This window comes from Notothenia rossii (genome assembly GCF_949606895.1).
Source record: "Notothenia rossii genome assembly, contig: scaffold_557, whole genome shotgun sequence".
In the NCBI taxonomy this organism is placed as follows: domain Eukaryota; kingdom Metazoa; phylum Chordata; class Actinopteri; order Perciformes; family Nototheniidae; genus Notothenia; species Notothenia rossii.
The window spans coordinates 1-17,906 of NW_027639655.1; the positions used below are offsets into that span (position 1 = coordinate 1).

The following is a 17,906-nucleotide window of genomic DNA, read 5'->3' on the forward strand; positions in this document are numbered from 1 at the left end:
TCTGAGCATGCTCCCTTCTCCTGCAGGGGGGCGTGGTCAGCTGCAGCTCATTTGCATTAAAGCTACGTCACAGAATCAGCCCTTGCAAAAACAGGGCTGGAAAAGAGCAAATAGAGCGAAATGAGGCATGGCTAAAATGCATGATCTGTTGATAAAAAAGTATGTTGATAAAAAAACTTCACAGACATGTTTTATATGGGTATGGCCCTACAATATATTTTTCAAGTATAGCACGATAGGTCCACTTTAAGTACATTTTGAAGCACATACTTCTTTACTTTTACTTGAGTAAAGATGTTTAGTCAGTACTTCAAGTATTTTTTAAACACGAGTATCTGTACTTCTACTTGAGTAAAGGATGTGTGTACTTTTGCCATCTCTGGTGAGAAGTAATAAAAACTTTATATTTATTTGGGATTATATTATTATTATAAATTCATTGCAGTTTGTATTTTATTGACTGTCTTTTAAATTGAAAGACAGATGTTGTGTTCTATTTGAACAATGCGCACTATTAATAAATTACATAATTGGTTGATAAAATCATCTGATTGACGATGTGTGTGGTGTGAGTCGTTTTATGTTTTTCAATGTTATTGCAGTTCCTCCTGATCACCAACAGAGGTCAATAAAGGCTCTGATATCTTGATGACTCCCTGAAGTTCACTGTGTGTGTGTGTGTGTGTGTGTGTGTGTGTGTGTGTGTGTGTGTGTGTGTGTGTGTGTGTGTGTGTGTGTGTGTGTGTGTGTGTGTGTGTGTGTGTCAGAGACTGTGATGGTTGTAGAAACTCTTTCACCTCCACCTGGAATGCAAATGACAAAGGTCAAGGTCAACAGGGGTCAATAAATCAGACTGACTGACTGCCTTCCAACAAAGTCCAAAGAATACTTATGTATCTAGTAATACCTTACAGGGTTTAAAAATCAAAACATACATACGTACATTTTATAATATTTGCATATGGAGAGCTAAGTAACTTTAAAAAGGCTTTATCATTTTAACAATCACCAATAATGTATACTGACAATTTGATTTTGTATCAATATATCCCTCTTTGAGCACTTTTCAGTGATTAAGAGAAACAACCCTGATAAAAACCTTAAAAAACATGTTGTTCACTAACCAGTATGACATAGAAGACAAAAGTGTACTATTCCTTAATCCAAAGCAAAACAAAGTGAGGAACTGTGCTCAATACCCAGGCAAGCTAAGAGGACAGGTTAGCCCAAAACAGGTACATTCTATAAACTCTAAACAATATCCGATATGTTTCTGTCCCGTCTGACTTGAGTCATTTACAAAAATGTTCAATTTGATAAACTTGGCGTCTGATCAGTTTTCACCAAAATATCCCTCAAAATCAGTTTCTGGGAGATTTAAAAAAAAGAAAGCACCATGCAGTTGCATAATTCTGCTTTCCTTTACAGTTTATAGGTGATTTGGAAAAGTAACATTATCTATGTTAGACTTGCAGTGCGGACCTGTTCCACCGTTCAGGCAGAGAGAGTCATTGTACAAACATGTGGGATTTTATAAAGCAGACCGGTAGCATTTCGAAAACATTCACCAACTTGATGAAACATGCACAGCATTTACAAAAAAAACGATTAAACGCTGCAAGAATCTCAAAACCCAACGGAAACGGGGACACTAAAATGTGACGCACTCAGCTGGGACCGGAGCGCTTGTTGATGTCCGGGTATTATAAAGTTGCCCAAATGTCACTGTTGACAGAGTCAGAGTTTTTCATGATTGTAAGTGTTTTGTCAGTTGTTACGACCCGGGGTCGTTATGTTGTTTGTGTGCAGGTATTTTCTTCCTCCTCCTGTGTCTGTGTGGCTGCATATGAGTGAACAGGTGGTGCCCGGTAGCTGATTGGCTGCCCTCGACAGACTGATTGGTCCACCTGGGGAGACGGGAGGATATTTAGCTGCAACCGTGCAGTTCCTCGGCCGCTCTCACTGAATCAACTTCTCCTACTCCCGATTATGTTCTATGGTGCTGTGTTCACACCTTGATATCGTTGTCCTTCTCCTCTGGCTGCGGGCCATTTATACCTTACCTGTCTTTGAAAGACAGATGCATGTTCTCAGGAGTACAAAACCTTTTTGTTTTCTCTTCCCTTTTTGGATTGATCGTCTTCTCCTGTTTAAATTAGTGTAGGTAAGAAGCCTGTATATTTATTTTCTCGGTTAGGTAAGATTTTGAGTTCTAAGGCTTGTTTATTTTTTGTTGGTTTTGTTACTCCTATTTTTGTATCATTTTTGGTAAATAAATTTACCAAACGCTTTTTCTGACTCAGTGTCCGTGTTCTTGGGAGTGGGAAGAGTGGGGCAGAGTGCATTTTGTGCTGCGCCTAGGTTCCCCTAGACCTGGGCGTAACATCAGTATATTTGAAATGACTATGTTAGCTAAATTAGCTAGATTACAGCAGATCTGAATTAATATTGAAATAAATAATTTAATCATATAAAAAAAGGCAATACAATTTAGATTTTAGGTACGTTTCCAGTGACGGCCAACTTTATAATCAAAAGCGCTCCGGTCCTAGCTGTTTGCATCACTTTTAAATGTCCCCGTTTCCGTTGTGTTTTAAGTTTTCTGCAGTATGTATGTATTTGCAGTGTTATTGTTTATGCAGTTTAGTAAATGCTGCACATGTGTTGTCAAGATGTTTCTTCCTTTGCATGAGTTTTGGCATATTTGTCTTTTTTATTTGATCCGCCTTGGAAAATGCAGCGCGTTTCTCAAAATATTTAGGGCAGTTGTAACGTTTTTGTCGGCCACTATACTTCCAGTTCTTCATTTGTATCGCGTAGTGAATGCTTAACAACTTGTGGATGAAAATCTGAATGAAACACTGCAGGGTTTGTTTCTCTCAAGCCACAGTTAAAGTGATGTTATAGTCCCTGAAGCAAAAGGTTTTAACCATGCCGCCAATCAAAACTTTTTAACATCATAGTTCTTTTTGGCACAGACACTGCAGCAGATTGATGTTGTTTGATGTAAAGTCAGAAGCTCAAGAGGATTCTGAGGCATGACATCCTAAGATAAGCAGCAGCAGTACACCTCTGTGGCTCTTTTTTGATCTCCCTTCTGTCAGCCCCTCTGCCCTTTGGCCATTTTGTTGCGGCAATGCCTGCCAGGGGTCACCCGGGGTCACGGCAGAAGGAGGGAACGAGGTTAATGCCATCAACTTCACTAATGACCCCCACTGCTTCCCCTTAAACCCATCCAGGGCCATTTTTCATAGCTCTCTGCACACAGAGGAGGCATGCAGCTGGAGGCTGGTTGCTTCCATCCACACGTCTGGTTTGCATTAAATGGACACATGTGGTTTTGTTTTTAGAAGTGCGGCTGACACGAACCCATAACCAGCGGTATGAAACATTTATCTCAAGCAGCGGATTGAGGCAAACCTTTTTTTTCTTTTAGGGTTTCACTTTAAACAGGAGGTATCATAATGACAGGAAGCTTGTGATTTGACTCAAGCCCTTTGTTAAGGATGCCTGGCAGAGTATCGCTGCGGTGTGTAGCAAATCTGAGAAGGACTCAGTATGGGAGCCAGATATGAATCTCCTACCACAGATAACGCATGTTAGATGTGTCAGCTCCAATTTATATATCACATGTCAGATTTAAGGGCTGGATGTTGCCGTAAAAAGCAAGTAGACTTTTTCTGTCCACTGAGATGTATACCCCAGGCTCTCACACAATGGCTCAGTGTTTAGTTCAAGGACACATTGCCGTTGATGGACACATTAGTTGTGGCAGCGATCAAACCTGTGACCTCTTTTATGACCGGACAATCTATTTAACCACCAGACCACCCTGCAACTACAAAGAGCGAGTTGATACTTTAGTAAAGTCTTTCAAATTCTAGGGATATAGCATATGTTTCTTAATGTTCAGACTCCAACCAACAGTCACTGTAGTGACATGTATTTTTGGGGTATCAAAGCCTGATATATCTTCTTCATCTGGGCCATGGAGCTCCATTGTGTTAGGATCTGTTTATTTTATGTTTTATTTTGGAATTGTCTAGGACTGTCGGCTTCCTGTTTTTCATTCAAGGATTTTCACCCCCTGGCTGAAGTCGAATAGTCCATTTAGCTTAGGAACCTTCCTAACGGAGTGAAATGACCCGGAAGTCCCTCAGTGCCAGCCATGATAAGTGCTGTTCGAATTCTCAGATGATAGGAAAGGAGGTTTCAAACTTCCTTTATAACCTCCTTTAGCTTAGGAGCCACTGGACCTCCCTCACCAAAAGGAGAAGAGAAAATGCACCCCCACAATGCCTTGCAGCCGCAGCATTTGCCGTCACACAACAGTCGGCCGTTCACGGAAACAACCGTTTATGACCGAGAAATGATATCATGAAAGTTACGTTGCTTATTAAGCTTTTTAAAACATATGTGGTAACTTGCCAAAGTGCTTTGTTTTGAACGTTCATCAGTATTATAATCAAAAAGAGAAATATGAACGTTAGTTTTTTCTGAAATGATCAAATAAAGTGAACATTTCACAGTCTTTACTGAGCTGTGTGGGGGTTGTTCAACTTTTAAAAGATGTTTGAATGGTGATATATACAGTGATAGATGTTAAGGACTAACGTTTATAATAAATACATTTGTATTGATTTTAAGACCTTTTCATCATACAATCATACGTGTAAAGGCAACCGAACAACAAATATTTGCCAGTGAGGGATATGTGTGAAGCTTTTCCAGAAGCGTGGTGTTGACAGCAAATCAGGTCTTCTCTTTGAGTGCATTTAAGATGTTTATTTGGATTGCAGGATGATGACAGCAAAACAAGAGCCGGGTGTTTAACTGATAACTAAACTAGACCCTCCAGAAAAACGCGATTCTGTGATCGAAGAATTTACCGCATAATCAGCAAAATGGCGCAGATTTCTAAAAGGCCGCATATTTATCAAAAGGCGGCATAATCCCCGCATTTTTCCACACAAAGTTGAGGAAAAAAAAAAGTTAACTCGTCTTGACGTGACGTCATCAGCTCGCACATCACAGAATGTAAACAACACTGTATAGAGTGAACGTGTGGAGCACACACGATAGAGAAAACACCAAAATGAAAATATCTAATCCATCTCATTTACCGACGAACATTTCTACTAAAGACCGGGCAAAAAGTGGGGGGAAACTATTCTGCACCCCCTGCAACTGTGTGTTGGAGCATAAGAGAAAATCGACGGTGACGACCCGCTTTGATTCATTCAAACATTCGAAAATGCTTTCTGCTGCTGCGGACAAGAAAGCCAAACAACTCACGTTCACGAGGCATCAACCTCCAAAACCCTTTCGAGGGCTACAAGAAACGAGGTGAGTAGCCTACAAGATTGAAGCTGCAGATAACGAACAAGTAAATGAAAACAGAATGAGGCGGAGAAGTGTGTGTGTGTGTGTGTGTGTGTGTGTGTGTGTGTGTGTGTGTGTGTGTGTGTGTGTGTGTGTGTGTGTGTGTGTGTGTGTGTGTGTGTGTGTGTGTGTGTGTGTGTGTGTGTGTGTGTGTGTGTGTGTGTGTGTGTGTGTGTGTGTGTGTGTGTGTGTGTGTGTGTGTGTGTGTGTGTGTGTGTGTGTGTGTGTGTGTGTGTGTGTGTGTGTGTGCGATTAAAATAGCCCAATTGCTTTTACAATAAATAAACATTGAATGTGTTTAATTGAATAGTAAAGGGGTTTAACGTTATTGGCAGGTTGTGTGTGAGAGAATAAATAAGACAGCCCAATATTTTTAAAAAAATCGATAATTTTTTCCTGCACATTTAGCATATTTCGCAACTTTCCGCATATTTCGCAACTTCCCGCAGTTTCACCGCATAAAATCACATAAAACCCCGCATGTTTAATCGCATAATCAAGGATTTTAGCCCGCATAATCAAGGAATTTAGCCCGCATAATCAAGGATTTTTGCCCGCGTTTTTCTGGAGGGTCTACTAAACAACTAACTGTGATAAAGAAATAAACCGAAATTAACTCAAAACAAACAGAAAATAAGCGAAAACACGCACGGTTGAAAAACTGTGTGGCTTCCCTTTGGTGATTCCCAATCCCTAATGCTGTGCACCTGTGTCCTCCCCAAATAGTAGGCTGTACCCTGAAATTGGCTGAGTCCCCGCCTATGCCCAGGTCAATTCAGTAGTATCACAGCACCTTCATATACAAATATTAAAATACATCAAATTGGCTGCAACAATACGTATTGGGATCATTTGTATTAATGTGGACCGGAGGGAGAGGGTGACGAGCATATGTTTCACTTTCCTTTTTATTTAAACTCCAACTTTGGTCATGAAGAATATATTTCTCTGTCGTCCACGTTCATAAAGCATAAAATAACAGCATAAGAGCACGGTGCAGAGTCTCTAGATGAGTTTACAGTAGTCCCTCGTTCTTGTTATACATCCATGTTGTAGTCCGCTGTATAGAAAACTGTAGTTTCCATAGGACGCACATTTATGACATCCGCTGGCGCATCATAAATACGTCGGATAGTGAAAGTGCAGTCGGATTCTCTAAAGCAGGGGTTCTCAAAGTGGGGGTCGCGAGATGATTACAAAATAAAAATGGAAAATTAAAAATCCACTAGCGCAGTGTTTATGCGGAAAACTGAAATTAATTCACTAGAACCCCCCCCCCCCCGTCGACGACAGGGGGTCGCCAGTCTCTGGCACTGTTATTTTGGGAGTCGCGGGCTGAAAGGTTTGGGAACCCCTGCTCTAGACCACTACAGTCTCTCCTATCTACTATCCCTTAACCCTGTGACGTTTCACACAGAGGTCAAGGAATAGACGATCGGGTTAGACGTTAGGAGCTGATTTTTGGACTATCCGACCGCAACCCCTGTCTGTCATGTGTGTATATGTTTCCTGTCTGTGTTTTCCATAGACTGTATATATAAATGGACGTAGGGTCCGTGACGTCACCCATAGGATTCTGCAGAGTTGCCGAGAAGCCCTTAGTAGGCGGAGTCGGCCACTAACGGCTCGACATTGACGTCAGAGTTCAACTCCCGCCTACTCCAGCCTGCTCCAAATAAGGGCAAAGAGGCGGAGCCGAGGCGGGACCTGCTGCCACCGAGCTGAAAGTTCCAAAGCTAGCTGAAGCTACCAAGCTAAGCTAACATGCTCCACATCTGCACACTGCCGTGGCATTTTACGTTTCTAAGGTAAGCGGACATTAAACTATTCAGCAAAACTATAAATAACAATCTAAGTTATTGAGTTTTTAGCATAATACTTCAGAATCTTAAAATCCCTTAACGTTTGTATGCAATTGTGCTAAATTCAACACTGGAATCAAGCAAATATTAATATGTTTGCATGACATTAGTTATTTATATTTTGATATCACTTAACTATACGTTTAATACATTTAAGTCAAGCTAAGGTACATGCGATGGTAGCTAGTTAGTGCTCTTACCTGTGAGGCCTCCTCCAAACAGCATAATAACCAGACTGTATCATTAAAACTAAGTACCAGTTCTAGATCCTTGACTTTAGACAAACAATTCAAAAGACAACATGTATTTAAAGACCAATCTTTATTTGAATGTTCCTCTTAACCTGATATATTAGTTATACAGTAATAGTATTGACAATCTAAAAAAACTGAGCAACTCAAGAGTCAACTTTATATTTCTTATTGTCTAAACTTTAGACAATAAGAAATATAAAGTTGACTCTTGAGTTGCTCAGTGAATGAAAATAATAAATGCTTTCAAAGCATTTATTATTTTCATTTTCCCCCTCTCATATTCAGTGTGGACGGATTGAGACAGGTGTCCATAGAGCTGCAGAGACTTCAGGGTGAAACCTCCGTGTGATGGACGTCCTGTCTGCTGGTTTGGAGAGGACTGTGGGTCTTTCCTCAGCATGGAGGACCAGGCCTGATGGAGGAGCCTATGCTGGGCAAAGCTGATACCAACTGCACAGGCCTAGTCTGTCACTTTATTTGACTAAATGTGTTTACTTTAATAGTTTTACACCTTCTGTCCATATGTGCTTTTTATTTAAAACATGTTTGATTAAGTTTTGGTTCACATTTCAATCAATTGTATTTGTATTTGCACTCCTTTTGTCCATTATTCTTACGGAAGATTGGCCCCATTTATTTGTGACGTTGCAAACTCTGCGGTACAAGGCACAAGTGATGTGAAGCTCATAAAGCGAGGCAAATAGAAATAATCAGCTGATGGAGTGTAGATCTGGAAATAGATGCATTCGATCAGCTGACTGTTTTTACAATAAAAGTAGTGTACTGGTCTTAAAATCTCATAGCATCAGCTTTTAATTTTCCTCTTGGATGTTCTTCTTGACCCTCAGAGAAGGAGAAAATGTCGTGTCTTTCAGGCATGTCCTTTCCTAACAAAAAATACAGGAAACATAAAACATATTATTGCAGAACAAGTGTGTTATTTATGAAAACGGTGTGTTTGTGTGTTTAGGGGCTGTAGATTTAATAATTTTGTAATTGTAATGTTTTTTTATTTCAACAGTGAGCTACAAAGACAATCAGATTATGAATGAAAAGTATGAAGTTCATCAACATTGAAATATATGTTATTATTAAAATGATATTGAACTGTTATCAAAACATAGTGCAACTGTAGAAGCTTGCTCTGTTGTCTCACTGAAAGAATAACTTTTACCACTTTTTTACAGAGAATATTGAGAGATAAATAGTAGCAGTTCTCACTATGTGTTAAATATCTTTGCCTTTAATACATTCAATTAGAAAGCTGACAAAATCATATTGCTTGTTAACATCTAAATGTAACTTTTTGCACAGAAAAAACCCTCAACTTCACTGGTGTGTAAGTGATCTAGTATTGTTCAATGGAATGTATATCAGTGTATTAGAGTCAATACTTTCTTGATTCTTTGTACAGTATGAAAAAAATAGTATTTGTACCTGTGCTGAAGTTCATTGCTGTGAGGAGTCCAGTTCTGTCTCTCACTCTCTGGTCCAGCCTGTCTGCATCACCTGGACACCTTAAACAAACAGATATATATGTAGAGTACCATGTGTACAAACAATATAACTGATTATCTTCTGTTGAACATGTTGGATTGTGTATTGTCCGAGTCAGGGTCCTTTTTATTTTACTGTAACTTTGGAAGTTGTGTTACCAATGCTTGCTGTTTATTTGATACCCATTTGGTAATGCAATTCATAAAAACAACAAGGTTTGGGTTTGTTCTTCAGATGACTGTGATGTTAACGTGTAAGCTCAATAATGAACTCCAGCTCAATCAACCATATTGTAATATCTATATAATCATCTTGAAATATGACATTAATAATTGTAATATACACACATCTTGTTGTGAGGTTGATTTCACATACACTACTTCGACATTAGCTTGTCTACATACTTGAGCATAGCCAATTTAAATTAACCTTAGCGATGCATAAAGTTCCTACCTAAATAATAATCGTCTCTCTAAGTTACAAGGATGACCTTATTTTATCAACCTCAAACAGAAGCCGTTTGTTGTACAGTATTATCCCACTTAACGCTTAACACTTGTCTATTTCGTTTTAACCTTTATAAATATAGTCTATGATTTTAACTTGGAGGCTACAATTAGCATCGTTAGCACCGATGTAGCTACCACTCGCTTACACGCTAACCCAAGCCGTAACATTAATTATGTAGCTGATTAAAATCATTAACACATAAATAAGTACTCGAATTTCACTGACCGCAAAACCGCATTCACGCACCGTCTGTTTCAACCGCAGAGCGAGTCACAATAGTCCGATATATAAGCATGAAGAACAAACAAACACGGCCGGGGGCAAGTTGTGTTCCCTGGATGAGCTGAACCGGCAGAGTGCCTGTAGCTAGCTTCACGGAGCAGCTAGCAGAGAGACAAGAAGCTAACAGCAGCAGTCACTTCACAGAGCTGTCACTCAATTTGACCACGCCCTAATTTATGCAAAAACTGTAAGACCTAATATAAATAAAAGGGTCGTGTTAAAAAACAATTCACTCACAGATCCATAATCATGAAGGTGGAATCTAACTATATTCATAATAATATTTATTGCATCCATGGGTAGAAACATGTTTTTTTCTGCTGTAAAGTTGGGCATTTTAACATGGGGGTCTATGGAAATTGCTCCTTTCTGCAGTCAGTCCCTATCGGCCAATATATGAACTGCAGTGTGTGCCACTTCCGTATTGGCGTCCCGGCTCTTCCACAGAGTTTGCCGCTTGGTGTTTTCCCTCCTGTGATTACCTGATTCTGTTCACCTGTATCTTTGTGTTTTCCCTCCCCAGCTGTGTCTTGTCGTCTTGATTGGCTATGTGTGTATTTAAGTTCTTGTTTTCTGTTGGGGTTTTGTGGGTTCTATTTCGTATATGGCTTCGCCCTCTAAGGCTATCGCTATTGGATAATCCCCCTGCGCCCCCGCGCAGCACTGAAACACTTGTAGTCCACGCCCACCCGCAAGGTGGGCCCCACCCTCGGGCCTCCTTCCGGTATAAATAGGAAGGCGGCCCGGCAATCTGCTCCCTCTTTTCTTCAGCAACCAGCAGCAGTACTGAAGCACAGGAAAATTAAGTAATGAGCAACAACTGTGTCCGTGATTGTCCCTCATGTAAGACGGGGTATATCATGAGCTATGACCTACACGTGATAAGCGAATCCTGCCTGGGGCCAGAGCACGTGTACGCGGCTCTCAGCCAGCAGGTCGCTTGTTCGCATTGTGCCAGTCTCCCATCAGCCGACAGGAAGTGAAGAGCGGACGCTCTAGCTGCTTCGGCTGAGGAGGACGATTGGCCCGTCCAGGAGCACAGGGACGACAGCCTGTCTCTGGAGCCGAGTGCTGGGCAGGAGTCGGACGACTCCTACCCCCTCTCCCTCCATGGCTCGCCATGCGGCTCTCCCCTCCCCCCTCGGAGTCGGAGTGAGGTACGGGTGTGGCGGCCGAGCACGCGGTCCCCTTCTCCGTTGCCACGGCGCTGCCGGCGTTGGGGGGTATCATGCTGGAGCTGCCGGAGATCATCGGCAAGGCGGCAGCCTGCAGAGGTCTCCTCGTTCCCCCAGGACGGGAAAGGGTGGCTCTGGATGACATGGCCGGAGTTTTTTCCCGAGTTCAGACGGGCAGGAGTGACCCGATCTGGCCGCGCTTCCCAGCCATTAGGAGGTACCGGGAGGGGGCTGCTGCGAACCCGAGGACCCTGAGGGCTCCGGTGGCCACCTTTGTTCCCTTCACTAAGGTGGAGGGATTTACTGATGAGGGTTTCCCAACCACCCCCGCTCTGGAGTTGAGCTTGACGGCGTTTTTTGGGGTTAGGCAGGCCAACTTGATCGCCGGACGGCGCCCTACGTTGGCCTCCCCCAAGGACCAGTAAGTCGCTCGCCAGGCTGACCGGGCGCACCAATGTGCGGTTCCGGCGTCTGCGGCGGCAAATAACATCGCGTTGCTGGCCAACTCGTTGGTTACGCTGGTGGAGCGGTCCACCACCGTGGCTCCAGAGGAGGCGGAGGAGATCGGCAAGGCGGCCAGCACGGCACTCACGCTGTGCACATCCGTAGCTGTCTCCCAGGCGAGGATCGCAGCGTGGATGACGCAGATCCAGCGCCACCTCTGGCTGCAACAGGCGGCTGTTACAGAGCCGGCCAGGAAGGTCTTGCTGGATGCTCCCCAGTTTATAGCCATGGTAGAGTCCATATCCGAAGGCACGTTGGCTGGCTCAAGCCGGTGGTGAAGCCTCAGCGGCACCAGCGGCAGCAGCAGCAGTAGCGGCCAACCCGGCCACAGCGACAGGCAGAGAGACGCTCACAGCAACCGAAGCCGAGCATCAGACTCGTCCGTCGGCGGCGGCAGGGGCACCGTCCCGCGCCTCCGCCCCCCCACCAGTGGAGAGGGGGGGTCAAAGGGGAGTGAGGTACTCCCGTTCGTCGTCTGCTCCACGAGAGCCGCCGAAGAAGCAGAGCCGGCCATGACGGTTGGGGGGGGAGTGTGAAGGAAATAAAAATGAAAGCTTATTTCCCAACCTTTTGTCTTAGTCATCAGTTTCAAATGTGTTTCACATATCCCCCACTCTGAGTGAACCAGCTGCCTATGACCTATCGGTTAATAGCCAGCAGGGTTCGTTACAAAAGCCTGCACATTTTAATCTATCGGTTAATAAGTTGCAGAGCACAGTAACTACGCCAGCTGCCTCCCATCTGTTGATTAGTAGGCAGCAGGGTTCGCTGCAGAGACCTGGTGGTTATAACTTTTCGGTTAATAAACCACAGACCTCGCGGCATTCCTCTGTCCGAGATACGCCACATACACACGGTCACAATAAGCCCATGAGCGCCATGGTAACGCCTCATGTGGATATCACTGCACACACCTCCACTCATCCTCTGAGCGTGTACGCGCCTCATGATGAGAGTCGGAGTGAAACGCAGCGTGTGGAGGCCTCCTCACAGCCCTTTCGCTCTAGGCCCACCTTGGTTTGCCTCACGGGCAGCGGCGGCGAGGGCTCTGGCATGGCTCGTCGTCATAACGACCACAACACATCTCGAGCATGTGCGCCCGCTCTCAGAGTGTTTCTCGGATTGGCAGCGCGTGTATCTGATGGACAGACGGATGAGCAGGCTGATCAGCAGAGGGTACAACCTGCAGTTCGCCTCCCCCCCCCCCCCCCCCCCACCACAGTTCAACGGGATACAGAAGACACGCCTGTCATCCCGAGAACAGTGTCGGGCGCTCCAAGCAGAGCTACGGGAACTCCTGTTGAAAGAGGCTATTTCCAGGGTTCCCCAAGGGGAAGAAAATTAGGGGTATTACTCCCGCTACTTTCTTATCCCGAAAAAGACGGGGGGAATGAGACCCATCCTCGATCTGTCAGCTTTCAACGAGGCAATAATGAAAAGGCCTTTTCACATGCTGACGGTCAAAAGGGTGCTAGAGTGTGTTCACCAGGGAGACTGGTTCACCTCTATAGACCTAAAGGATGCATACTTCCACGTACCCATCATCCCACAACACAGGAAATTCCTGCAGTTTTCATTCCAGGGAATATCGTACTAGTACAACCGTCTGCCGTTCGGTTATTCCCTGGCTCCTCGCACCTTTTCAAAGTGTGTAGAGACGGCATTGCAGCCGCTACACAGAGGAGGGATGAGAGTTCTGTTTTACCTGGACGACCTGCTGCTGATGGCTCGCTCCAGGGAGGAAGTGGCTTTACAGACGGTACAACTCATATCGCATCTGTCAAAGCTGGGTTTCATGATAAACTGGAAAAAGAGCTGTCCTCTTCCCTCCCAGAGTATTGTTTACCAGGGTGTGGAATTGAACTCAGCCCGCATGAGAGCGCGACTCTCACGGCAGAGAGTGGAGACGCTGAAAGCTCTCCTTCGACACGTCACACCCCGCAGCGTGGTGACAGCCCTCTCTGTGATGCGGCTGCTCGGCATGATGGCAGCCGACGACGGGGTGATTCCCCTGGGTCTCATTCACATGAGAAGACTCCAGAGGTGGTTTATTCGCCTACGCATCGACCCCGTGCAACAGAAGAGGCGCATGGTGGCCATCCCTCTGTCCGTGGGTTCAGACTTAACCTATTGGAAAAGTCCCCACGTCCTGTCCGAGGGTGTGGCCCTGGGCAGAGTTACGTCACACATATCGGTGTTCACAGACGCATCTCTCTCAGGGTGGGGAGGAACGTGCATGTCGCAGGCAGTGGAGGGAGAGTGGCCGTCTCACATGTCCTTCCACATAAACGTGCTGGAATTGATCTCCGTACGGAGAGTAATTCAGCATTTTGCCTCGTTGCTGCAGAATCAGCATGTATTGATTCGCACAGACAACAGAGCCGCGGCAGCCTACATCAATCGCCAGGGCGGGGTATGCTCAGCGCAGCTTCTGAACACAGCCAGACGGCTGTTGATCTGAGCGCGCGCACACCTGCTCTCCATCAGAGCAATGTATGTGCCCGGCGAATTGAACAAAGGGGCAGACCTCATGTCCAGAGGAGGTCCTCGCCAGGAGTCAGCCCCTGTCAGCGCGGGACTCCCCCCCCCTGGGGGTGGACGTGTTCGCACATCGTCCATGGCCCAGGGGACTGCTGTACGCTTTCCCACCAGTCCCGCTGATTCCTTGGTTCCTGGACCGAGTGCAGGAGGAGCGGCTGTCAGTGATCCTAATTGCCCCGGAGCGCACGAGCGCTTCCTGGTTTCCATGCCTAGAGCGTACGCTGTGAGGCAGGCCATGGGAAATTCCGTGGCGCGGGGACGCTCTCTCGCAGGTGGAGGGAGCGATCTACAGTCACCCAGTGATAGCCCAACGCTTATGGGCATGGCCCCTGAACGGGAACACTAAGAGAGGTTGGGTCTCTCTCAAGATGTTGTAAGCACCATTCAGGGAGCCAGGGCCGCGTCTACCAGAGCGTCCTACACAGCCAAGTGGGCAGCGTTCCAGCGTTGGTGTGTAGAAAGAAGCCTGGACCCCACTACGTGCCCCCTGCCTCACGTGCTGTCATTCCTCCAGCTGTTGTTGGACAGGAATTTGGCTTTCAGCACAATCAAGGTATATGCGGCTGCCATATCATCTTGTCACGTGGGTTTCGGAGCCGGAACGTTGTTCAGTCACCCCCTGACGAAACGTTTTCTGCAAGGGGTACGAAGACTCAGACCGGTATCACACGCACTGGCGCCTCAGTGGGATCTGGCTTTGGTGTTACGAGCACTAAGCAAAGCCCCATTTGAACCTTTAGAGCAGGTTCCCCTCAAAATGTTGTCAGCCAAAGTAGTACTGCTTTTGGCTCTAACATAAGCAGAAAGGGTGAGTGATCCAACCGCTCTCTCGGTGGCCCCGTCATGCCTCCGGATCCAAGGAGATGGCAGTTCGGCTGTGCTACGTCCTAACCCAGCCTTTATGCCAAAGGTCATCACAAGCTCTTTTAGGTCAAGAGTGATCACCCTGGATGGGTTTTTTCCGCCTCCTCATAAATTGGAGGAAGAAGCCACATCTCATCTCCTCTGTCCGGTGCGCGCGCTGTCCTGCTATGTGGCGCGCACGGCGGCCTGGCGCCGTTCTCAGCGCCTGTTTGTGCACTATAAAGAGCGCTCGATCGGGCAACCTCTGTCTGCACAACGGCTGTCACACTGGCTGTGTGAGGCTATGTCACAGGCATATGTCTCCTCGGGGGTGGAGCCCCTGGAGAACATCAATGCGCACTCCACCAGAGGAATTTCCTCCTCCACGGCTTTGCACGGAGGAATGTCAGTGGAAGACATTTGCACGGCTGCATCTTGGTCTTCCCCCTGTTCATTTATTCATTTTTATTTGAGGGATGTCTCCCATTCCTCTCTGACACACCCTGTACTGGGTGTCCTGTCGGAGTGAGTGATGTCAGGGAGCCAGCTGTGCGCCTCTCTCCTGCCTTTCGGCACGCGGAGAGCAGCCCTTTTTCCCTCTTATGGAAGGGATGTTCCTTTTTCCTCTGACACACTTTGTACGGAGTGCCTGGTCAGAGTGAGTGACGTCAGGGATCCAGCTGTGCGCTCTCCTGCCTGTCTGCATGCAGAGAGCTGCTGTTCCCCCACTACGATCGCAGGACAAGGTGGGACTTTCGTCTCTACTTTCTCACAGCGGCCGGTATGTATTGTTCCCAGCCTTCACCCTGTCGGGAAGATAGGCATGTTTTGCTATGTTCCAGGTACGGTGATGCGCCATTACGCATGGCACATCAGGCAGGGTGGTGTTATTGAGCAGCTATGTCTGTGCTTCTTGTGCCGGGCGGACCCAGTGGGGCGCAGACTACATCATGCTTCGCCCTTAACCCAATAGCGATAGCCTTAGAGGGCGAAGCCTTATACGAAATAGAACTGAGGTTACCTACTGTAACCCCAGCTTCTATGAGTAAATGGCGCAGCCCTCTAAGTGCGGGGCCCCACTGGCTCTACGAATAGCTGAAGAAAAGTTATGTTGTATGGGAGCAGATTGCCGGGCCGCCTTCCTATTTATACCGGAAGGAGGCCCGAGGGTGGGGCCCACCTTGCGGGTGGGCGTGGACTACAAGTGTTTCAGTGCTGCGCGGGGGCGCAGGGGGATTACCCAATAGCGATAGCCTGAGAGGGCTGCGCCATTTACTCATAGAAGCTTGGGTTACAGTAGGTAACCTCAGTTCTTTTTTGTGCTTAGAGGGAGATAGAGTTCCTGTCTGGTTTTTTGTTGATCCTGTTGCCTTGAATAAAGTTGTTTTGCTGTTAAACAATCGTCTGTCTGCACTTGGGTCCTCCCTACGCTGCTCAACCTTAACAGAAGGAGCCCACCAAGAATGGACCCAGCAGTTATATAAGCACAAGCGGAGCCCTCTACATGGGGCCCTGTCTGTCCTATGCCGCTCGCTGAAGAGGTTGTAGGATGACAGTCACGAGGCGCGGCCGCCTTATATACGTTGGGCTTGCACGCGCATTCAGGTAGGCCCGCCCCCGAGGGGTCGGCTACATTTATAGATATCTCAGTAGGTGAAAAATTAACAAGGATAATCTGGTGTTTTTTAGTCGATGAGTAGTGCAGATATCACTGTAAAATCAATCGACAGTAAGGTTATGGCTAGAAAGGATCCGTCTTGTGTAAAACTCTCGCGAGAGTTTGGCTGAATGTCACGTGGCTGAATGTTTACGTTTGGCAGGCAGCCTTTCAGTTTCGATCGTTAACCTCAGTTGGCCACCGCAAATGATGGTGAGAAGCTAAACTATCTATTAATTATGTCAATGACAGGGAGTGTGATTGTTGAAATAGGATGTTAGCGGTCTTGTTGGTGTTCAAAGAAGAATGACAACACTGTAGATCACCAACACTATGGTTTATTTTGTATTCACAGGCAAGTCAACGTTGTCGCAGTAAAAGTCCCAAGATAGCTCCTGGTGCAATAACATTTGCCCTTGCAGTGTTTTACTATTAAGTCTAATGTTTCTCTATTAATATTGCTGCTGCATTAATGTGTATGTTGCATCATGTTACTGCTGTAGATGTGTTTCCGAGCCGCTCCGATTACAACGAGAGTTACAACAAGAACGTGACGTTATATTTACACTAGACGGATCCTTTCTAGCCATAACATTACATTACATTACATTGCATTTAGCTGACGCTTTTATCCAAAGCGACTTACATAACCCGACAGTAAGGGGAATACTTACTTCCGGGTGTACAATTCTCCGTTATCCAATGGGAATGGACGCTCACATTGCCTTTAAGGGCAGCCGACACAAACGAATAACGTGCTTCCATGAGCGTCAAATCCCGCAGCAGATGGGAATACATTGCAATCAGTTGAAAGCTATTTGCGTACCTTTATGAAGCTGAAGGAGCCTAGGAGCGTCACAACTGCACGCCACGGGACCCTGACCAAACGTCGCTCCTGGACGTTTATGGAGTGAGAGTGTGTTGAATTTACAGTCGAAGACAGCGATGTCCACTCACAGCACCATGGAAAAGGGAAAGTAACCAGAGAGGAGTGATGATTGGTTAACGCGGGGTAACATTTCAGGGTAAGCCAATCAGAGAAAGAGTTGGGCGGTTCTTATGGGGAAAATACACACACACGAACACTTGCTAATGCTCACACACACACACGGCAAAGCTCACCACCAGCACACACACACAATGGCAGATGCAGGTGTCAGCAAGAGCAGCAGCGAACTTGCAACTTGGAAATATAACCACTATTTTCAATTTGTGGAGATCAAGGACGCAAAAAATATTACGGTCAAATGTAAACTGTGTGCAGGACTGAAAGCATTGTCCACTTGATTGTTGAGGCTACAATAAAGATGCCTGTCAAAATGTCTAAAAATATATTTTGTGTTTTATTGTTCCACTACATTTCATAATGATAATTGCTACAATGATGGGGAGTTGTCTT

At 45.8% G+C, this 17,906-nt stretch overlaps 1 long non-coding RNA gene across 1 annotated transcript; it reads right to left on the reverse strand.

Moving 5' to 3' along the window:
* Nucleotides 1-8,260: 8,260 nt before the first annotated feature.
* LOC307027555 lies at nucleotides 8,261-17,701 on the reverse strand. The gene is made up of 3 exons (XR_013804680.1): nucleotides 17,334-17,701; nucleotides 8,936-9,015; nucleotides 8,261-8,385 (listed from the first exon to the last, which is right to left on the reverse strand). It is a non-coding gene; the product is annotated as an uncharacterized lncRNA (long non-coding RNA).
* Between the last annotated feature and the right edge of the window lie 205 nt (nucleotides 17,702-17,906).